A 6,273-nucleotide genomic window follows, 5' to 3' on the forward strand; every position below is an offset into this window, starting at 1 on the left:
CCGCCGGCCACCCACCGCTCGTGGGTGGGGCCCGGACAGCCGCGCCACCAGCGCCCCCCGACGGACGCCCGATCGCCCACCGGGCCGAGGGCGCCCCCTGGCGGTGGAGCCGGGCCGGCCCTCCCGACCTGGACCCTCTAAGGCCCCCCCAAGGCATCTGGAATTTCCGGAATTTCTGCCTTGTCCCTCATCTGTGCTTGCGGTAGCGCCCTTCGGTGTGCTCCCCTGCCTTTCAGAGAAAGGGACACGGGAAGCCTCTCGAGGGTTCACGGTGACAGTGGGGCGGCAGGGCCCCTGGGATCCCGCGGTAGATTTTGCTCCAAAATCAGCTCTGGACAGAGGCCTGGGCCTTTCCCGGTTGGGAGCCGTGGTGTCCCTCAAATCTTCGTCTCCAAACTCCTTCCCAAGTGTCTGCAGGGCACAGAGTTCAGCCCACAGCCCCGGGACTTTCATCAGGGGCCCCCTGGGAGCCTGGAGGTGGGCCAGCCCAACCTCACATCCCAGGCCGGCGTCCCTCAAACACAGGCCATCTGTCTTACGTGGCCCCAGCCCTGGCTCTGGTTTATGGCTCTTTCTCCTTATGCTCCCAGGAATGCTCCCACCCTCCACCTCCTGCCTTCATTAAACCTGGCCCTGCCCTGAGGACACCCTCTTTGTCCCCAGGACCTTCGTGATCAGCTTCCTCCCCTTGGCCAGCCGTTGTGTAGCCCCACAGCCCTCTGAGGCCCACACATTGTCCAATCTCCTGTGCACTTGCCCTCATTCCTGGAAGCTCACTTCTGGCTCCCTCTCCACCCCAAACCCTGCTACCTCTTGTCACCAAGAGGTCTTGGCCAAGTCACCCACTTCCTTGACCTCATCGTCAATGACCTTCCACTCCCCCTCAGCCATCAGGTCTCATGGCCACGGCCTACACCATGCCATCCCTCAGAACTGCCCACCTCTGAAGTATGAAGATCAGATGCCGCACTCTCAGGCTGGAACCTGCTGTCCTTCCTGCCTCCCCACGCCCTTACCCTCACAATCATACTATGTATTGCTCTTCCTCCAGTCCCTTGTCACCTTCCTCTTCTCCCCACCTACCAGCCCTCCTGGTTTCACCTGCTTCCCGCCCTAGCTACAATCACTGTCTGACCCCCGTCCCCTATCCAACCACATTCCATTTCTCTCCCGCCCCTAACAGCAGCTGGTCTTGCTGCCCAGTGACAGGGACATTTCAGACCACCACCTCCCACCACACACACCCTTACCCCATGCAACAAGTGTCTGTAACCGGCATCCACTCTTTTTTCCCTGCCTCTGGAGACAGTGGAGCAGACCCTCCAGCAGTCAGAGACAAATGCTTCAACCAGGGTTCGGTGGTCCCTTCTGCCACCCCAAGGACCTTTCTCCAGGTGTCCCCCTCTTTCCTTAATCTCCATGGGCTCCTGACCTTCAGTCTAAAAACATTCTCATCTGCCTCCTGTTAAAAAGATACTGATAATACCCCTCTGTGGACTGGGCATCCGCTCTAGTTCCCACCCCACATATCTGCGCCCCTTTACAGTCAGACTTCCCCAGAGGATTGTCTAGATTCCTCTACTTCTCATCTGCACCTCAGGCTAAGCCCCTCTTCCATCCTGCATCTTGGTGTCAAAGCCGTAGTCCTTCCCCACCTTGACCTGCCCGACGCATTCTAGAGATGCCCTCCCCCTTTGCACTTCTCAGCTCTGCTCTCGTCCACCTGCCAGATCTCCTCTTCACTCTGCAAATATTGTCTATTCACTGCAGACCCAGGGCACTAGCAGTGAACAGATGCACAGGGACCCTGCAGGAGGGCCACCAGCAACAAGCAAGTAGATGGATATAACAGCAAAACCAGCTCCTGAGAGGTGCTTTGAAGAAAAAGTATCGGGAGTGACCAGAGAGTCTACTTTCCATGGGGTAGTCAGGGGAGACCTTTCTTTACAGGTGATATTTGATCTGTAAGACAAGAATGACAAGAAGGAGCCAGTCATGTGAAGGTCAACGGGAATAGATGGGCACAAACTTGGCGTACCTGAGACTTGTCCTTTCAATCCTAGTTTATGTGTCACCCCCTGCAGAATGTCCTCCCTGATCCCCCTCCTCGGGGTTCCCAGGGCACCCTTTGCCACCCCCGTCATGGCACTAATCACACTTAACTGCCATTGTCTGTTTATGGGTCTTTCAAGCCCCCCACACTGAGATGCTAAGATTGTGTCTTATTGGTCTTTGCAATCCCAGCGCCCCACATGGTAAACCCAAGAAATCAAGAGGATCTGGGGAGGCGACACACGGTCCTCCCTGGCTGACACCATGACCTGCCTCTCTTGCTCCTTTGTCAAGCTGCCAAGGCCAAACAACAGACTAGAGGCTTTTCTGAAATGCAGACTTGGAGTTTGTATTTTCTTTTTTTTTTTTTTTTAAGTGCTACAATCTTTTATAACAATAAAAAGTAGCTGAAAATACTATGATACACCACCTGAGGGGGAGGAGTCAGCAGGGAAAGTGTGCCAGAGGCCACAGGTTTAGACTAAGTGACTTTCAATGGATTGCTGAATGGACTGGGTCTGCTGCTTCAGCGGGGAGCCCACTTTGACGGTGACAGAACAGGCGATGACAGGCCTGGAGACCCCACAGCCCTGCCGCAGGGCCTGCTTGGAGTGCACAAACACATAGGGCACATTCTTGCCTTCACGCAGCAGCAGGAGGTGCAGAGTGATCTCCGGGGGCTCAGCGTCTGCAGGCAACACAAGGAACTCAGAGATGCACCTTGCTGAGGGTTTTGGTGTCTTCATGGGCTCCTTTCCAAAGCTGCTTGTAGTTGCATGACTGCTGGACAAGATCCGATTGTTTCTTGGTGAGGGGGGCATCTGTGAGGGGACAGGCCTTCAGACTTACATCCGCCTCAGCCGTGGCTGCAGCTTTGTGGGCTCGTCACTGCTCAAGGAGTGCTCAACACTGACAGAAAGCTACACCAGAGTTTGTTTTCAAGCCCCACGGCTGATAACAGTTCTTACCTGCTTCCATCTGTGTCCCGGGTCCTGGTCCTTACTCTGTCCACACCCTGCTGGGGTGCCTTCATTTTAAACCTCCTCGGGAACTACACTGGACACCAGGAGATACCAAAGAATGATACGGCTTAGTCCTGCCCTCATGACTCATAATAATCCACCTGGAAAAACAAGACCAGCCAACTCTAAATTGGGGGGGGTGGGCAAAGTGTATGTTTTTAACAAAGTAAGAGATTTGACATTTCAAGGTGATGTTATTTTTCAGAATGTCAAGTATTCGATTAGTGAGTTTTCCCCTCATATCATCATTGAAATTACTTCATTTATTTTTAATTGATTGTTATGCTATATAACCCAATATCTCCAGTAAGATTTAATGTAGCTAAAACATTAGCAGAAACTGATCAAAATTAAAAAGAAACTATCTGAGGGTACTTCAAAAAGTTCATGGAAAGATTTGTATTATCTTTTAATTGTATTTTTCTATGAACTTTCTGAAGTACCCTCATATTTATTCTACATCTATATATCCGTTTGTATATTGCTTAAGATATAGGTTGCTTAAAGGGTGAGAGTTCAGCAGAGCACTGTGTATTTAAAATTATAAATGAATGGATAACAATGCAAAATAAGGCACACGATTTTAAAAAATCTCTTTGGGTCTCAACTTTCTTATCTGTCTAATGCAGACAGTGATGCCCACCCCCGCTGTTTCACAGGTTGTCTAGAGCAGTGGTTCTCAACTAGGGGTGGTTTTGCCTCCATGGAATTTTTCAATGTCTGGAGACATTATTGGTTGTCACAACCAGGGGGAGGGTGCTACTGGCATCTAGTAGGTAGAAGACAGGGGTGCTTCTAAACAACAGCCACCTGCAACAAAGAATTATCCAGCCCCAAATGTCGATAGTGCCATAGTTGAGAAACTTAGGTCTACAAGATTAAAGAAAGGATTTGAAGGAACTTGGCAGAGTAAAAGGCTCTACATTTTATTTTGTGTTTAGTGATAAGACAAGCACAGAATAAAAATCCAAACTCTACAAACTCTTTCCTCCTAAACCTGACCCCTGGTCCCTTAATGCTCCTTCCCAGGGGCCATTACTGTTTCAGTTTCTCATGAACTCTTCCAGGAATATTTTATGCAAACACGAACATACATTTTACACACATGGTAGCATATACACACTCTATCTGTACCTGGCTTTTATCATGTGGCCATATAGCTTGGAGATGGCTCTATGCCCTTACTTCATGAATCTGCTTCAGCCTTTGAACAGCTTCATAGCATGTGGCACATAAACCAGAATGGGAGCTCCATGAGAGCAGAGGAACTTTGTTTTGCTCCTGACGTATCCTGAGCACTTAGAACAGTGACTGGCATATAGTACTTGTTCAATAGATAGTTTCAATATGCAAATAAGTGTTGTATGATTGATATCCCGTTATATGTATATGCCATTATACCCATCTCTAATCTCTTGTTCTGACTGTCCACTGTGCATATGTGAGTACATCTACAGGATAAAGTCCTCGAACTGGGACTGCTGTCAAGGGCAAGTACATTTGTAACTTTGATAGACAAGTATTGCCTAATCGAAGATATTATTTTGGTGGTTCCCTTCCACTTCATTAAATTGTAAGATTTGCAAAATAATTGGAAATGCTAGTTTAGGTTGTGGATTATTAAACAAGGATTCCCAAAAAAGCCTCCTCATAGGACAGGAACTAGACTAAGAGCTGGCCTTGGAAATGCATGAGATGATTGATTTGGAAGCGGATGTTGAAATGATTAGCCATGGGCCAGCCTGTGGCTCACTTGGGAGAGTGCGGTGCTGATAACACCAAGGCCACGGGTTCAGATCCCATATAGGGATGGCCGGTTAGCTCACTGGCTGAGCCGTGGTGCTGACAACACCAAGTCAAGGGTTAAGATCCCCTTACCGGCCATCTTTAAAAAAAAAAAGAAGAAATGATTAGCCATTGCAACGTGGGTGTTCTCAATCTATCCCTTTTCTCCGGAGTAATGTGGCCTTTGCCTGCCAACACCATGGCCACAGCTGCTCTGTAGCTTGGGAGGGTGGCCTGCCCCACGCTGTGAGAAAGAATGCCACAGGAAGAGTCATGTCCATTATCCACACTGAGATTTCAGAGCCGTCAATCAGCCGATGGGACAAAGGCCCAGGATTGGCTTCTTCTGCCTTTCCTGTTGCCACTTGGGCAATGAGAATAATGATTTGATGGAGGTGAGTTGTGCTAACGCATGAGCACGGCACCCTATGTGCTAACACTATGTTACACACAATGTCTCATGTAATCTCCTCCCAGCATGAAGTAGATATTGTCATTATCCTTATTTTAGGGATGGAGAAACTTGAGACACGGAGAATAACTTGCCCAAGGTCCCACATTTGGAGATGTCAAGGCCAGGACTGCCCTAATTCCAGTGCCAGTGTCCCTAACCACTCCACAGTACTGCTTCCTCAGATTATCAGTTTCGGCTTCCATCATGATGGGATCTGTTTCTTCGAGGCTTCTCCTTTTAGAGTTGTTTCTAAATCTGTCAGACAGCAGTCGTGTGGGAGGTGGCCACCTCCCCTCCACTGGGGATTCACTGATAACACCTACTAAGTGCCAGTTGCCAAGAGACAAGCTGATTTCCAAAGGGACCCTTAGTAATGGCCATCATGTTATGTCCTGCAGTCAAATCTTGTCTTTGCCTAACCCGTGAACTCCCAGAGGGCAGGGCTATGTCTGATGGGCTGGCGCCAAGTAGGATTTCAGGAGAAGACTGTTGACTGAGAGTCTAACTGGGGCTGGAAGTGTGAGCCTGTGCACCCCACCTGACCCAGCCTTATCCTGGCACAAACCTAACCATCTTTGGGTCTCATACCACCCTTCACTCTATAGCCCCATTATTGCCTTGGCCATTTTCTTCTTTTTTAAATTGTGTTTTTCTTTTTCATGCCATTGTTTCAGCAATGGATGTTCCACATTCTTGTGTCTGGAAATAATTCAAAGATTTTTTATAATTTTCTATTGTATTTACTGAGCATTTAGGAGCTCCTTCTACTCATTATTTATCCTTTAACATTTTTTTTCATATGCTTTATTAACTTTGGTAATGAAAATACTTGTTTTAGCATTTAAAAACCAGGCTTCCAGGCTGGCCGGATAACTCAGCTGGTTAGGGTGAAGCCTTGTAATACTAAGGTCAAGGGTTCAGATCCCCATACAGCCAGCCACCAACAAAAAACCCCAGAAT

General features: G+C 48.7%; 1 pseudogene; it reads right to left on the reverse strand.

Annotated features, from left to right (window-relative positions):
* Positions 1 to 2,528: 2,528 nt before the first annotated feature.
* On the reverse strand, positions 2,529 to 3,030 carry LOC103601854 (annotated as a pseudogene).
* Positions 3,031 to 6,273: the final 3,243 nt, after the last annotated feature.

This window comes from Galeopterus variegatus, unplaced genomic scaffold (genome assembly GCF_000696425.1).
Source record: "Galeopterus variegatus unplaced genomic scaffold, G_variegatus-3.0.2 Scaffold3904, whole genome shotgun sequence".
Lineage (NCBI taxonomy): Eukaryota > Metazoa > Chordata > Mammalia > Dermoptera > Cynocephalidae > Galeopterus > Galeopterus variegatus.